We start from the raw sequence: 18,012 nt of genomic DNA on the forward strand, positions 1-18,012 counted from the left end.
TGTAGTTCCAGCTACTTGGGAGGCTGAGGCGGAAGGATCGCCGGAGCCAGCAGGTCGAGTCTGCGGTGGCCGGGAGCGGTCACTGCACTCCAGTCTGGACAACAGAGTGAGACTCCAACTCAAAAAAAAAAAAAAAAAAATTTTCATTCTAACCAGACTCATTCATTCATTAAAGACCAAGTATCACCATGATCTTTCTCAGCTTATTGTTGTTTATGCTGATTTTTCCACTTTGTTCATTCAGCAGGTATTTATTGAGCACGTACTATGTGCCAGTTATTCTTTTGGGCCCTCTGAGGGAGATGGAAGGCAATAAGGGGGTTTAGCCATGAAGTCACATCATCTAACCTATACAAACTAGTTCTGCGTGATGTATTGGGAAGGTTGGGAGACACTGAATGACTTGTAGATTCTGTATCATTCCTCTGGTCTTATACTTTTTCTGATCTATGACATTTAGTTCTGATACTTGAAAACTACGTTTTCTGTGTTGGCATCATTCTTTTATTTGTTGTCAGTGAGATACCCAAGATGCTTTTGGTGTCTCCTAAATACTGATTTGCAATATAACGAACAATTTAAAATAGTCACAAAAAAAGAAAAATAAACACGCAAGTGTATCCCCTTATTAGAATTGTGATAAAGGATTATGAACGAGTGTGTTTATAAAAAACAAATCCAGCTGGGCTCGGTGGCTCAGCCTGTAATCCCGCGCTTTGGGAGACTGAGGTGAGTGGATTGCCTGAGCCCGTGGGTTCGAGACCCGCCTGGGCAACTTGGTGAGACCTCATCTCTACAATAAATCAAAAAATTAGCCAGGCATGGTAGTGTGCGCCTATAGTTCAGTTCCAGCTACTTGGAAGGCTGAGGCGGAAGGATCACCGGAGCCCAGCAGGTCGTGGCTGTGGTGTCCGGGAGCGTGCCACCGCACTCTAGCCTAGGTGACAGAGTGAGACTCCGACTCAAAAATAAAAAATAAAAAAGAAAATCCTATAGGCTTTCTTATGCAAAAGTATCTGCACATTTTCCTGGGTTCTAGAAACATCTAGTCATACAAACACGACTCACAACACACCATCGCATTGTCATCACTGTTGAGATCACATGTTAAAATAAATAGTATATCTTTATTCCCATTGTGATAATATTCATTTATTTTAATTAGTACAAGGACAAAATTCCACACAATAACAATGTCTTGGTGAATATGTATCTTTCTTATGTGTAAATTAATTTTTCCCAGACTTTTTTTTGTGAGAATATTTCCAACTCAAGATTTCAGACTAACATAAGAAATGAATATATATATATAATTATACCCTAGAAACAGACAAAAATACGTGTTTTATCAAAAGCCTTCATGAGACTAGTGGAAAGTTTTAAAAGACTTTTTAAGTACTGGTAGAGTCTAGGACTGCTTCAGAGATATTTTTCTTGGGTGATTTATAAGGAAGATGTTGGGATATGAAGAACTTGGATAAACTCTTAGGGTCCTTCTAGACTGTCTCCTCATTGTGTAGTACCAGGTATATAATAGAAACTTGATATATGGCTGAATGAATGAATGGATTTTGAAGGAAAAGAACTTTTTACATTAGGGTATGAATATTATTACCACAAGAATAAAGATGTTTTATTTATTTATTTATTTATTTTTGAACTGGAGTCTCACAGTATTGCCCAGGCTGGAAGGCAGTGGCACGTGCTCCCGGCCACCGCAACCTCAACCTGCTGGGCTCCAGTGATCCTTCTGCCTCAGCCTTCCGAGTAGCTGGAACTACAGATGCATGCTACCACACCTGGCTAATTTTTGATTTATTGTAGAGATGAGGTCTCACCAAGTTGGCCAGGCAGGTCTCGAACCCATGGGCTCAGGCAATCCACTCACCTCGGCCTCCCAAAGGCACGGGATTACAGGCTGAGCCACCCAGCCCAGCTAGGATGTATTATTTATTTTAGCATGTCGTCTCTTTCTTCAAAAGCTAATTTTCATATGTGTTTTCAGGCTTTCATGTGGGCAGATGTTTCAGAGTTTGTTGACAAATATTTTCCAGACATATTGTTGATCAGCAGGTTTCTTCAATTAACAGCATCTTCTTTTTTTTTTTTGAGTTGGAGTCTCACTCTGTCGCCCAGACTGGAGTGCAGTGGCTGCTCCTGGTCACTGCAGCCTCGACCTACTGGGCTCTGGCGATCCTCCCGCCTCAGCCCTCCGAGTAGCCGGAACTACAGGTGCGCACTACCACACCCGGCTAATTTTTTGATTTATTGTAGAGATGAGGTCTCACCAAGTTGCCCAGGCGGTTCTTGAACCCACGGGCTCAGGCAATCCACTCACCTCAGCCTCCCAAAGGCGCGGGATTACAGACTGAGCCACTGAGCCCGGCTAACAGCATCTTCTTAAGCCTGCTTTCCACATTCTGATTGACTGTATGACAAATCCTGTAGGTTTTTGCAGATGCAGGGACATAGAAGTTTACCAGCTCAGCAGAATCCTGTGGAAATCAGGTACTTAGTCTTAGGACAATTCATATAAAATGGAATTCAGTAAAAAGTTGAGAGCGCTTGAAACAGTGTGGTTGTAAGTCACATCTTGAATAAGGTCAACTGTTGTACATATACCATGTTGTGCATACACATTCACTCACATGTAGTATCTTATTTAATCCTCTGAAGAGTTAAGGGAAAAGAGACTGGGATCTTCATTTTAGGGATAAGAACCGAGAAGCTCAGGGACCATAGAACTTTTACCAAAGTCCATGTGACAAATTTATGATGGAGCCCTAAGTCATATCTTGGTGTGTCAGGCTTTAAAGCTCTTACCTGGGCTATATAAAAAAGAATTCATTAAAACGAGAAGCATGCTTTGGAGGATGGGTTTTTGTAAAAGGGGAAAAAATTCATGCATTGTTCTAAAACCATGTGCACAAGGATTCTGAGATTTACCTTCTAAAACTAAATGAAATAAGGGACTGGGTGCAATGGTTCACATCTGTAATCCCAGCACTTTGAGAAGCCAAGGTAGGGGCTGCCTGAGCCCAGAGGTTTGAGACTAGCCTAAGCAACATAGTGAAACCTCGTCTCTTCAAAAATTAAAAAAATTAGCTTGGTGTAGTGGCACACACCTGTAGTCCCAGCTACTTGGTAGGCTGAGGTGGAGGCATTGCCCAAGTCCAGGAGGTTGAGTCTGCAGTGAGTGATGATTATGCCACAGCACTCGATGTATTGAAAATGCCTGCTGTTGCTATTATTTTTGTTATTAATAAGCTGCAACAGAAATCTTTGAAGAATAGCCTTTGTTCTTCTTGTGCTTGATAGTGTTAAATATTGTACAATTCTAAGCATTTTGATGTAAACATATTTAAATATCATATTCCCACACATGAATAAGTAAGGACAATGAAAGCCACATCATGTGATCCTGTTAGTATCCATTTTCTAGACTTCATTCCAGTAGATTCTCAACATTCTAGTCACTCAAGATGGTACCCCCTCTATGCTGTCCCATTAGTCCATACCTAGTTTAGGGCTTGGCTTTTAATAGATATTTGTTGAATGAATGTATGGTTGAAATAGCTCACTGCCTGCAGCCTGGATAGGGTCTCTATGTCTGTAGATTTTCTGGAGTGTAAATCTCCTTGTTGAAAGATTTCTGCTAATATGTAATAAATTCCATTCACAAATGAATCATGTCCTTCGATTTCTATGACATGGAGTGATCCTGGGATATATTCCTCAACATTAAAACCATCAACTTGGCTCAGTCCAGTGGCACAGTTAAAAATGAGTCTTCTCAACTGGGCTTGGTGGCTCAGCCTGTAATGCCACGCCTTTGGGAGGCTGAGGTGAGTGAATTGCCTGAGCCCGCGGGTTCGAGACCCGCGAAACCTCATCTCTACAATAAATAAAAAAATCAGCAGGGCATGGTAGCGCATGCCTGTAATTCTGGCTACTTGGAAGGCTGAGGCGGAAGGATCGCCGGAGTCCAGCAGGTCGAGGCTGCGGTGGCTGGGAGCGGCCACTGCACTCCAGTCTGGGCGACAGAGTGAGACTCCAACTCAAAAAAAAAAAAAAATGAGTCTTCTCAACATGGTATCTTTAAAGCTCCTCAAATTGAAGCTAGCTCCAGAAAATAGAATTACTCTACAGTTAGGTTCTTAAGTTCTTTTGAAAATTTTAAAGATTGACACAACAACTGAAGGTGCCAATGATGAGTACTTTTTATCTCATCAAATGTTGTAGCTTATTAAATGAAGCAGAGGTAGCAATCTCTTTTATTTTGATACAACTGCAGATTCCACAGTTGATCAGGAATACATGTTTGGTCATAACCATAATCTTAGATTTTGTTTGTGTCATTATAGAGGGAGTTTCAAAATGTGCATTTCAGAAGCAGCCCAACTCGTATTAAAGCTCTTCTCACAATGCCCCCAAAACCACTAAAACATACTTTCCCCATCACAAAAATAGTACATCTGGAATACTTTGGAAAGATTCAAAAGCATAAAGAAGGAAAGGTATTGATCTCAGAGATAATGACAGAACTTTTTTTGTATGTTTTATAGTGTTTGTAGAGCTGTGCATACAAAAATGGGGTCACATATGGGGTCGTGTAACTGAATTTCTATTTACTTAACAAGATGTGCCTAAAAATTTTCAAGCGTTATTAAAGATCTTTTTTCACAACCTGATTTTAGTGGCTTTAAGCAGTGGCTTTACAGACATACAGGTTTACTGCAGTTTTCAAAATGTCTGTTGGTGATAGTTGAGAGTAGATGATTTCTTAACTGGTGGTAAGTAATTTATAGCAATTAAGTTTTCCATCCCCTTTCTCCACTACCTCTTGGACTTTTTGGAGAATCTGAGTACAGTAAACAGGAAAATATTGTGTTGCCCTACAGCTAGACACCCTTATCACTGCCCTGCCCACCTTCTCTAGGAGGAGGCAGTGGGCATGGCTGTTAGAAGCACAGTGTTTGAATTCAGTCTTTCTAGGCTTTCTAAGATCCGATCCCAGTATCTCTGTTTACTGGGTGTGTGACCTTTGCCAAGCTCATTGACCACTCTGAGCAATGGTTTCTGCACCTGTACAATGGAGATAGTAATTGTATTAACCTCCTGGGATTCATGCAAGAATGAAATTAAATAGGTAATGTATGTAATGTACCTCACAATTTCTCGTACTCAGAAAATATTTTTAGCATCATTATCAGTTCCGTTCATTGTTACAAAAACAGATACCTATAATGGACATTGATCTGTGGTATTTCATGGCAGAGATATGAGTATGGGTCATTAATTAATATGTATGTGCTTGGGGTATTTGTATGGGTGTCCCTGGGTGTACTGAACACATGTTCCTGTCAAAACTTTAGATAGACTAGCACAGGAGAGCCATTATAAGCACACTTTGTTTTCTTGTATTATTCAATTGTGCCTCGTAGGTATTGCATTTCTTAACAACTTGAAGTTTTGTGGCCACTCTGTGTTATGCTGTCCATTGATGTCATTTTTCCAATAGCTTGTTCTTACTTTGTATCTCTGTGTCATATTTTGATAATTCCTGCAATATTTTAAACTGTTTCATTATTATCTCATCTGCAGCAGTGATCTGTGATTGGTGATCTTTGATGTGACTTGTAATTTTGGGGTGCCATGAACCATGCACATATAAGATGGCAGCCTTAATAAAAGTTGTATGTATTCTCACTACTCTGGCAACCAGTTGTTCTTTGGTCTCTCTCCCTCCCTCTGGGCCTTGCCATTCCCTGAGACACCACAATATTGAAATTAGGTCAGTTAACTCTAGAAAGACCTCTACGTATTCAAGAGAAAAGAAGAGTTATATATCTCTTGCTCTCAAATAAAAACTAGAGATGATTCAACTTAGTGAGGAAGGCATGTGGAAAGCTGAGACAGGCTGAAAAGTAGGCCTCTTGGGTTGGTTAGCCAAGTTGTGACTGTAAATAAAAAGTTCTTGAAGGGATTTCCAAGTGCTACTCTAGTGGACACCCAGAGATAAGAAGGTAAACATCTTGCTGTTGATATGGAGAAAGTTTGAGTGGTCTGGATAGAAGATCAAACCAGCAACATTTTCTTAAGCCAAAGCTAATCTAGAGCAAGGCCCTAACTCTCTTCAATTCTATGAAGGCTGGAAGAAGTGAGAAAGCTGCAGAAGAAAAATTGGAAGCTAGCAGAGGTTGGCTTATGAGGTTTAGGGAAAATAGCCATCTCCGTGACATAAAAGTGCAAGTTGGAGAAGCAAGTGCTGATATGGAAGTTGCAGCAAATTCTGCAGAAGATCTAGCTATGATCATAGATAAAGGTGGTTACACTTAGCTAACAGATTTTCAGTGTAGACAAAACAGCCTCCTATTGGAAGAAAATGCCATCTAAGACTTTGCTAGCTAGAGAGAAGTCAATGCCTGGCTTCAAAACTTTAGAGGACCGGGTGACTTCTTGTTAGGAGCTAATTGCAGCTGGTGACTTTAGGAAACCAGTGGAGTCCCCGCTCGCACCCTCCCGCTCGTCCACGCCCGGGCGGTTTGCTCCGCTGCGTGCAGGCACGTTGGGGAGGTGTTGCGCCCCGGCTGATGGAGAAAGGCGCCCATCCCTCGACGCCCTCTGCTGCGCCGGCCCCTGAGCCGTGATGCGACCGTGGGTCCTCCTCTCCACGGTGCTCTGGTACCTCACAAGAGTTGGATGGCCTCGTTTTTCCATATTCGAAGAGGACGGCTCTGTTTATGGCAAGCCAGACTACCCCGTGAAAATATATATAAAATTACAACAGAATACCCCAGTCTTTAACTGTCTGGATTTAAAACTTGCTAAAAAAGAAATGGTTGATCCCACCTACTTGTGGATTGGGCCTAATGAAAAGACGTTAACAGGAAATAAGCGAATAAGTATAACAAAAACCGGAAAGCTGATGGTGAAAGATTTTCTGGAGCCTTTGTCTGGACTTTACACATGTTTTCTTTCCTATAAGTTTGCCATAGCAGAAACTCAAGAAGAAAAGACGATAAAGAAGAGATATGACTTCCTGATGTTTGCCTGTCAGGAACCTGGTTATTCATATCAGATGACTGTACGTTTTACCACAAAGTCTTGTATAAGAGGAAGATACAATGACCTGCTCTTTAGAGTGCTGAAGAAAATCTTGAATAATCTAATTTCTGATTTGTCGTGCCATGTTATAGAACCATCGTATAAGTGCCATTCTGTTGAAACTCCAAGACATGGCCTCATACATGAACTATTTATAGCCTTCCAAGTTAATCCTTTTGCTCCAGGGTGGAAAGGTGCTTGCAATGAATCTGTTGACTGTGAAGATATCACTAACTATAATATCCTTCAGGCAAGAGATCGAATAGAGGAATTTTTTCGGTGCCAAGTTATGTTCTCCCATAACTTTAATAAAACTCTACCAGCTATGCATTTTGTAGACCACAGTTTTCAGATAGCACGTCTGGTTAGCTGTCGACTGGGCTTTGGAAAAAATCTTGTTCTACACAGTAACTATGCTAGCTGTTGTGTAGTTTGTAATCCTGGGACTTTTAGTCCTGATGTTGATGTTATTTGTCAGACCTGCATTTCCATTCATATCTACGGAGCTAAATCTTGCCCATAAACTTCAAACAAAAATCAGCGATATGAAGACCAGAAGTGAAACCTTTGTTACTTGTTGGTGGAGGTGGGGGACATAGGATGATTTGTTCACGTCCCAGAGCATCATCTATAGCTTAAGATCAGTAAGAGTAAGACCAAAACACTAGAAATCATATGTTTTTGAAACTTTTTAAAAATTGGCTGACATGGTATTTCTAATATTTCCAGTGTACAAAAGAAAGTTGAATATTAATGAATTATTTTTAATGAAATATATTTTGTTGCTTACAAACTGAATATGTAGCTCTGTACTCAAGACTATATTAAAGAAGAGTAGCAAAATATAATAAAAAATTTATACTTTCCAAAAAAAAAAAGAAGCCACTGCTCATTGACCATTTCAAAATCATAGGACCCTTAAGGATTATGCTAAATCTGTTCTGCCTAATCTATTTAAATGGAACAACAAAGCCTGAATGACAGCATATATGTTGACAACTTGGTTTACTAAATGTTTTAAGGCCCCTGTTGAGACCTGCTCTGAAAAAAAGATTTCTTTCAAAATATTACTGCTCATGGACAATGCTCCTAGCCACTCAAGAACTCTGATGGATATGTATAAGGAGGTTAATGTTGCTTTTATGCCTTTTAATGCAGCATCTATTCTGTAGGCCATGTATTAAGGAGTGATTTCAACTTTCAGTCTTATTATTTCAGAAAAATATTTTATAAGACTCTAGCTGCCATAGATAGTGATTGCTCTGATGGATCTGGGCAAAGTAAGTTTAAAATCTTCTGGAAAGGATTTACCATTCTAGATGCCATGAAAAACATTCATGATTCATAGGAAGAAGCTAAAATAAAATCATCATGAACAGGAGTTTGGAAGAAGTTGATTCCAACCTTCATGGATGACTGGGGGTTCAAGACTTCAGTGGAGAAAGTCACTGCAGATGTGGTGGACATAGCAAGAGAACTAGAATGAGAAAGGGAGTCTGAAGATGTGAGTGAATTGCTGCAATGTCATGATCAAATGTGAACAGATGAGGACTTGTTTCTGTGGATGAGCACAGCAAGTGGTTTCTTGAGATAGAATTTACTTCTGGTGATGACGCTGTGAACGTTTAAAAAATACAACAAAGGATTTAGAATATTACGTAAACATAGTTGATAAAGAGGCTGCATAGTTTGAGAGGATGGAGTTCAATTTTGAAAGAAGTCCTGCTGTAACTAAAATGCTCTCAAAAGATATCATATGCCACACAGATATCTGTTGTGAAAGAATGTCTATCAATGTGGCAAATTTGAGTGTTGCCTTATTTTAAGAAGTTGCTCCAGCCACCCTAACTTTCTGTGATCACCAGCCTGATCTGTCAGCTGTCATCAACACTGAGGCAATACCCTCTACCAGCAGAAAAATTATGACTAGCTGAAGGCCCAGATGATTGTTAGCATTTCTTTTAGCAATAAAGTATTTTAAAATTAAGGTATGTCAGGTTTTTTTAAAGGTACAATGCTATTATACACTAATAGATCACAGTATAGTGCTAATACAACTTTCATACACTGGGAAACCAATTTGTATGCAATATTTGCTTTATGGTAGTCGTCCAAACCCACAGAATCTCTGAAGTTTGCCTGTATAAGCCTTCTCCAAGGATATTGATAGGATGAGTGCTGCTGTTAGTGCAGACCTGTGATTTCAACACTTTGGTACTGTAGTGAGAAAATGTGGCCTAAAGCCATTGGCATGAAGAAGAAAGAAAACTGGAAAGCTTTTGAAAGCTAGTTGTTTGCAGTGAGTTTTTCTTTTTAAGTGAAAAAATTGTAAGGGGATGAAGAATCTGATTTTTGGAGACCTAGTGAGGTTGATTTTGTGGACTGAAGATATGTGTGTACGTGTGTGTGTATATGTGTGTGTGTAGGGAGGTGTGTGTGTGTATTTTCAGTAATTGGTTCAGTGAAACTCAGACTTACATTTTCACCCCCATCCAACCCATTTATCACTTGTGGCTAGATTGATATTGATAAAGTGGGATCTAATGATCTCACTTTCTTGTTTGTAACCTTTCATTGTTCTAATTTGACATGACTTACCTAGGGCCTTTGTGATCTGACCCCAGCCACTTACCAATAGGCAGTCTTCATTTTCTGCCTCTGGAAAGAATTGGAAAATTTGGCACCGTGTGGCAGCAGGCAGTTGTATTTGAGCTCTCCCCTCCCACACTCCCACGACACACTCTGCTTACACATATGGGAGCCATATTATGCCATTATCTTATTTCCTGTTGCTTGCATCCCCAGTGTTGAACACATTACAGGATTTCAACTCAAAGCATACATGGTGAATAAATAAACTCATTGTGAACATTGTCTCTTACCGTGAAGAAATTGCTTTTATTAATTTTAGGGTAGATTTGTTCATCCGTCCATCTATCCACCCATTTGTCCATCCACCCCCCTCCCACCTACCCATCCACTTGAGTTTTGAAGCAAGTATAACAATCAGTCTGACTGCTAGACACACACATGCTTGTAATAGTCTAGGAATGAAGTTGTCTTTGAAATTAATAGTGTGGTAGTTAATTTTATGTGTCACCTTGACTTGGTTAAGACATTCCCAGTTGACTGAGAAAACATTATTTCTGGGTATGTGTGTTTCTGGGAGAGATTAGTATCTGAATCAATAGACTGGAAAAAGAAGATGTGCCTCCACTGGATGGGTGAATGCCCAGACTGAATGAAGCCACCCATCCAGTTCTTTGTGGGGCTGGATAGAACAAAAAGGTGGAGGAAGGAAGAATTCATTCTCTCTCTTTGACCTGGGACATCTATATTCTCTTGCCTTTGGACGTTGGAGCTCTTAGTTTCTGGGTTTTTGGACTCTGGGGATTTATACCAGCACCCCCACCCCCACCCCCAGGTTGTCAAACCTTCAACCTTGGACTGAGAGTTTACGTCTTTGCAAATTGAATGATGCCACCCACCAGTTTTCCTGGTTCTTCAGTTTGCAGACAGCATATTGTGGGGGCTTCCTGGCCTTCTAATCACGTGAACCAAATCCCATGTTAAACCTCATTATCTCTCTCTCTCTCTCTATGTATCCTATTGGTTCTATTTCTCTAGAGAGCACTGACTTAATACACATAGTATTCTATTATAAGGAAGCTCTGTTCTTATCAACTGGAGCACCATTGATCTAAAAGTCTCCACTGGCAGATCCCATATGGATGAGACTGCTACTTTTGCTGGGAACTTGTCTTATCGGTTGGAGACAGAATGATAAAAAGATAGAAATGAAAGTGCCCTTGTGGTGAGACCCATATAAAGCTATAGGGAAACTGAATGACGGGAATAGAGAATGGGGTTGGATAACCAACCATCTGCTCTCTGAATTCACTTTCAAAAATATCAGTGTTATTCCTGAAAATTCTGTATCTAGGAGATTTAATTGTTGGAGTGTCTTAGGTAAGAGCAGTATCTTTGGAGATGAAGACATGGGTTCAGGCTGCGGCTCACTGGTAGTGTGACCTTGATCAAGCTGTCTAATCTCTATGGGCCTCTTTAGACCTGACCATAGAGATAAGAACAGCAGCCTCACAGAAGCATTATGAGATTTATGGATATGATGCCTGTGAAGTACAGTGCCTGGCACATTCTAAACATTTAATAGATGATAGCGGCTATCACTGTTAAAATATTTGTATTTGAATATCAAATTTCTTGTAGATGAAAATTAGAAGGATCTTTAATAGTGGAGCCTCCTTAGTCAGCACATGTTGCTGGGTTTTTGTTTTTTTTTTGAGTTGGAGTCTCTCTCTGTTGCCCAGACTCTGGAGTGCAGTGGCCACTCCCGGCCACCGCAGCCTCGACCTGCTGGGCTTCGGCGATCCTTCCGCCTCAGCCTTCCGAGTAGCTGGAACTACAGGTGCGCGCTACCACGCCCGGCTAATTTTTTGATTTATTGTAGAGATGAGGTCTCTCCAAGTTGCCCAGGTGGGTCTCGAACCTGCGGGCTCAGACAATCCACTCACCTCAGCCTCCCAAAGGCGCGGGATTACAGGCTGAGCCACGGAGCCCAGCTATGTTGCTGCTTTTGTCTTCTCTAAGCTGTTAATAGTCCTCATTGATTTGCTGTCCTGTGGCTGGTGGTTACATTTTTTTTTTGAGTGAGAGTCTCACTCTGTCACCCAGGCTGGAGTGCAGTGTCATGCTGCTCACAGCTAGCCACCGCAACCTCAACTTGCTGGACTCAGGTGATCCTTCCACCTCAGCCTTCCAAGTAGCTGGAACTACAGGCATGTATCACCATGCCCAGCTAATTTTTTACTTATTGTAGATACAAGGTCTCACCATGTTGCCCAGGCTGGTCTCGAACCTGCAGGCTAAGGCTGGTGCATGCATTTTAACACCAGCTCAAGAGGCTTCTGCTGAGTTGGAATAATCTATGGCAAAAACCATATTCAGTGCTGTCTGACCATGAGTGGAGTCTACAGATTGCCCTTGACCTGTATTACTGATTACTATAATTTATAATGTACATGCAATATATCAAGTCCATGGAATCCCACCAGTCTCACACTTCTCATTTGTTCCTGTGTTGATGTCACTGTCTATATAACCTTAAGAATCACTCTGAACATTTATACTTTCTATTACTCTTCTGTATACACGCGTAGATGTACACAGAAATACACACATTTTTTAAAAAATGGGCTTTATCTACTTTTAAGATGAGAAAATAATATACAAATTCTATTATTAGAATGCTTGCAGATTGCAATCTATGAAGTGAAATTTTAAATACAGCAGAAAAGTTAAGTGCTAGGAATATAGCATAATCCTTGTTCAGTGTGGTGGCTCACGCCTGTGATCCCAGCTACTCAGGAGTCTGAGGCTGAAGGATTGCTTGAGACCAGGAATTTGAGACCAGCGCAGGCAACATAGCGAGACACTGTCTCTAAAAACAAAGCAAAAAAAAAAAAAACACCATAGTGTAGTGGTGTGTGCCTGTTATCCCTTGAGAGACTGAGGCAGGAGGACTGCTTGAGCTCAAGTTTTTAAGGCTGCTGTCAGTCTTGTTGATACCACTGCACTCCAGCCTGGGTGACAGCACCAGACCCTGCCTCTTAAAAAAAGAGGGGAGGGGGCATATTGCAAAATTCCAATAAATATCTGATGAAATATCTTTGGAGGTTAAATGACGTTCATAGATACTTAGTTTTGTGTCTCCTTCAGGAATACTTTATCATTAAATAATCATTAAGGGTCTTTTGCCAGACTTTCAAGTACCTTAATTGTATCCACTGGCACTTCCATTAAAAAAAATATATAGAGAGAGAAACATCCATGTAAATTGTAATGATCAGCAGGCTGTTTTACGGTTTCCTTTTCTCTTCTTCCTTCCGTTTCCCCCTCTTTCCCTTCCTTTCTTCCTTTTTTACAGAGCTGTTAATCCAGACATGAAACAGGACTTAGTCCCTCTGGACATTGCCAATATATTCTTATGTATATTCAAGAGGATTGGACCCTTTAGAGTTTAGGGACTGGTTTTCCTTCTGGAATTTTCAACAATTATATGTCTGAGTTGGAAGCAATCATTAAGGAGTTTTCTTTCTTTTTTTATTATAAAGATGTGGGTTACAATTCAGGGTTAGGTATACAAACGTTGATTTTGCAGGTACCCTTGTTGTTGAGGTATGCCCCTCCCTCCCCTAGCAGTTTCCCTCAACTGCCAGTCCCATCCCCCCTCCCCTGAGTTTCCCACTACTGCCAATCCCTTTCTAGGAGTTTTCAGTGCTGTTGAAATGGAGAGTTGACTAGTGATAGTGAGGGTTCTGTAAATAAGACAGTGTGTTTAACCTACAAATGAAATTGAGCTGGCATCTTGCTAGCATCCTCATCTGCTAAATCTGTTCTCCAACCCTTGATCTGTCAACTATGGGAAAAATGGACTGACAATAACTCCTTATTTTTGAAAAAGATCAGTGGACCTAAGGAAGGAACATTATATTGATAGGAAGAGTAGATTACAGTTTAAATCAGACCCAAGATGGTGAAAAGTAACACTAGGAATTAGGTCAGGAGCAGCAGAACTGCATTGCCCTTCCCTGGGAGAGGATTAATAGCAGCTGTAGTGACGGCTTCCTACAAACGCGAAGGTGGTTTCATCACCTCCATCCCCTCCTTGGGAGTGTTCATCTGACTATCTGTCTTCTGTGCTTCCGGACTGAGCAGGCAGCGGAAGAAATAGCCCACGCTATTGCCGTGATTTATTTATGCCTTAATATGCCATATAAAGCCACTTTGTTTCAAAATTAAGATGAAACACCCAAGGAAGGGACTGGCTGAAGATTGAAACAGTCTTCAAATTACCACATCTGCTACATCTGTCCCTATAAACCAGATGGTTTTTTGATAGGATGAATCTCATTGTATGAGAGATGGATGAGGATTCCTTCTCTGGCTTTTCTTTTGGATTGCAGTTCTAGTGACAGATGATCTTATAGCAGAAATATCTGCTCTAGTGGGCTAAATCCAATATATTGTTATGATTTCTTTTTCCCAGTACAGTGTTTTCAGGCTAATCAAACATCTAAAATATGGAGATTTTTACATACAGTTGTTTTTCTGGCTTTTTTTTTTTTTTTTTGAGTTGGGGTCTTACTTTGTTGCTCAGGCTGGAGTGAAATGGCATGATCATGGCTTACCGCAGCCTCAGACTCCTGGGTTCAAGCAATCTTCCCACCTCAGCCTTCTTTTTTTTTTGATGACTGTCTGTGCTCACCCTTCTGAGTAACTGGGATAACAGACACATGCCACCACACCTAGCTATTTTTTTTTTTTTTTTTTTGTAGAGATGAAGTCTCTCTATGTTGCCCAGGCTGATCTCAAACTCCTGGGCTCAAGCAATCCTTCTGCCTCTGCCTCCCAAATTGCTGGGATTATAGGCGTGAGCCGCTGAACCTGGCCTTTGGCTTTTCTTTAAAAAGAAAAACACAGCCGGGCTCGGTGGCTCAGCCTGTAATCCCAGCGCTTTGGGAGGTTGAGGTGAGTGGATTGCCTGAACCCACGGGTTCGAGACCTGCCTTGGCAACTTGGCGAGACCTCATCTCTACAATAAAATAATAATAATAAAAATTAGCCGCGTGTGGTAGCGCATGCCTGTAGTTCCAGCTACTTGAAAGGCTGAGGCAGAAGGATCGCTGGAGCCCAGCAGGTCGAGGCTGCAGTGGGCAGGAGCGTGCCACTGCACTCCAGTCTGGGCGACAGAGTGAGACTCCAACTCAAAAAAAAAAAAAAAAAAAGGAAAAACACAACAACAAAAAAACAGGTTATCTTGCAACTCTGAACCCAGACAATCACCAAGAATTTAGTTGATTCTTACCGCTTTAATGGACTATGAACCCTTCAGTTTGCCTCAGTGCTCACCTATTCCCTGACATTTTATACCTAGCTCATTTCTCTCAATTGAGTTTCTGATCAATGAATTTAAGAACCGTGGTGTCATAGTTTTTCTAGACCTTAAGCACACTTTTTAGCATATATTCTAATGCTTTCAGTTAGTGCAGACTCCAGGAAGTGGTCCACACCTGGGGAATGGGGGGATGAACACACTAATTATGCTTAATTGTGATATATAATCTCTGGGAAGATTTTCACATGATTTTATGATAGTTGAAATATAAAAAAATAAATCTCAAGAGTTCTGTATGTTATATGCAAGAAATCCTCATTTCATTCAATTTCACATTCTTGTTTACCAAGATATCAGAAATAAGTGGATATTCTGTGTGCGATGATGTGAAAGCTTTAGCAGTCGTTTCTTCTTTTCTTCATGTAATATTGAGATCCTCTAGAGGGCAACAGAGAGCAGCTTGATGTTCGTCTGAGGCAGAGATGCTGGTTTGGAATAATTCAGAAACCTCCCCCCCCCCATCTTCCTTGCATAGCAAATCCGGAGAGTACATGGAGCGCTTGGAAAATGTGGGAGGAAGGATGGAAGTTGTACTTTTTACTAGTGATTGCTTATTTCAATATCCCCAGGAATCAGTCAATGAGAAGTATTCAAAGTATACAAAGCATTTGGCAAGTTTTTGTGTCTTTTAAATGAGTAGCCAAATCCAGCCTTTCTGTGTGTTTTGTTTGGCTGCTAAATGCAAAACTACTGGACTGTAATCCTTGCATAGAGACACTGAAAAGAGAGGTGGGAGCTTTTCCTCTCCAGCTTCTGTTGTCTTCCTAAGGTTTGTGGCCTCTTCTTTAGGCCAAGACTGCTAACTTGGTTTATATAAATATTTTCTCTTAGGAAGGTATGTAACTTAAAGGGGAACAATTTTGACAAGATTTAAAATAGAATTGTTTAATTGTGACATTTAATTATCTTTCTTATATTATACCTGAACTACAAGTAATCACTGCCAACAGCATTACATACTGCGGTTTCTAAAATTTAGAGACTCATTTTGCCCTTTGCTTGTAAACTTAGCAAGAATTGAGATTACACCTTACATTCCAATTCTGGCTACTATCAACATTTAATGTTCTTCTTAGCACCAGTCATTGAATTCTGAAGATAATAAGCACAGTTTGCTTATTGGCTGAATTTTAAGAAACACCATTTACTATTTAAAACATTAAAAGTTGGCTGGGCTCGGTGGCTCAGTCTGTAATTTACCCCAGTGCTTTGGTAGGCTGAGGTGAGTGGACTGCCCGAGTTCGTGGGCTTGAGACCAGCCCAGGCAACTTGTCGAGACCTTGTCTCTACAATAAATCAAAAATTAGTTGGGCTTGGTAATGCGTGCCTGTAGTTCCAGCTACTTGGAAGGCTGAGGTGGAAGGATCGCCAGAGCCCAACAGGTCGCCACTGGGGTGGCCGTAAATATGCTACTGCACTCCAGCCTGGGTGATGGAGTGAGACGCCAACTCAAAAAAATAAAATAAAATACAGTACTAAAAATTGCTAATTTCTGCATGATAATATAAATTTATTTATATGCTGCTAGAATTCAATTTTAACCTGACTGGAATCAAATTTTAAGGTTGGCTATATAAGGTGTTTTTAGCCAAAACATGGAAATTACTTTTCTGTGGGTCTAACTTGGCAAACAGACATTCTTGTATTTGCTCCATAGCTATGACACTCTGAAGACAGAGTCTCTTTCCTGAGATTATTTTTAGGTTCAACCTTTTCTTTATATACTATTCATGAAATTATGGGGATGCAGTTATATGTTTTAAAAGGACATTTAAATCACCCTCCAGGGAAACTGGTAGAAATGCCCCGTTGCCCTGTGGTTATCTTTTAAGTTATTCAGTCACTAAATTTGGGAGCTAGAAGATATTTCCAGAGGTAACTTAATTCATCCTGCTTCTTTTCATTGAATATGGTAAAATTTGCCACGGAGGTGACTACCTCTCTTATTAAAAAGAAAAAAAATGTGCAGAAGAGAGTTAGACAATAACTCTATTCTATTCCACAGCTCCGACAACACTTCACAATATTCAGGCCTTAGATAAAACAGAAGATGTGCTATTGCTTTTCTCCTTTAATGGCCATTTGTTCATTTGTTTATTCATAGATCCTTTCATTCTAGGAAACACTTGTGGGATACACTGATGTCCTTGTCTACTCAGCAGCTATCTCCTCTTGTTCCCACTAACAAAGTCCTGATTTTGTGTTTAATCGGTGCAATTACTTGTTCTCAGGCAAAGGAGGTCTGTCCTCCTTTATGCTCAATGAGTCATGATTGGTCTAAACTTGTCTGGTCAGCCCATTCTGCTTCAACAGTGATTGGTCTAGAGTTGTATGTGTAACACACCTCTGGCCAGTGAGACATAAAGGGAGGTGGGAGAGATCCCTTTCTCTGTAAAAATGACAGATACCTATGAAGATAAATCTTTTTGCCCCTCTCTTCTGCTCCCTGCTTTGTATGAGAATACGTTACTTGAAAACACAGTAGCCTTCTTATGAAATTCAAGTGACAAGCCTGAGGAGGAAAACTAACATACTGAGAATGATGGGATTGGAGCCAGCTGTGTTTTGGACAGCATTGCTGAGTAACTGAATCAACCCCAGGGACCACTTCCCTCCAGATTTCTGTGAGAAAAATAAGCCACTGACTACTTAAACTACCATTATTCAGGGATTCTCTTATTTGCAGCCAAAAGCATTCCTAACAGATAAACCACCTAAAAGGCAAATGATGTAATGGAGATGTTCACCAGTTCAACTAGATAAAAAGACAGTGGTATATTTTGTCTCAATCTGCTCTTCTATAAATATTATTTTCTTTTGGCCTGGAAAGAAAGACAGATGTTGAGAAATGTAATTAGATTCTTACTGTGTGTGGCCAAATTTTAATTTTTAATTGAACGCGAGGCCCCAAAGTGTTTGGCAACAGA

General features: G+C 40.5%; 1 protein-coding gene and 1 pseudogene across 9 annotated transcripts in view; both read left to right on the top strand.

Moving 5' to 3' along the window:
• The window catches only part of MAGI1 (membrane associated guanylate kinase, WW and PDZ domain containing 1), a 692,842-nt gene that overhangs the window by 288,503 nt on the left and 386,327 nt on the right, over positions 1–18,012 (top strand). The window lies entirely within an intron of this gene.
• LOC103275488 lies at positions 6,650–7,630 on the top strand (annotated as a pseudogene). Its single transcript, XR_002481261.1, has one exon. The product of XR_002481261.1 is annotated as a zona pellucida-binding protein 2 pseudogene (transcript).

This window comes from Carlito syrichta, unplaced genomic scaffold, assembly GCF_000164805.1.
Source record: "Carlito syrichta isolate Samal-C Ts95f unplaced genomic scaffold, Tarsius_syrichta-2.0.1 Scaffold315490, whole genome shotgun sequence".
Taxonomy (NCBI): Eukaryota; Metazoa; Chordata; class Mammalia; order Primates; family Tarsiidae; genus Carlito; species Carlito syrichta.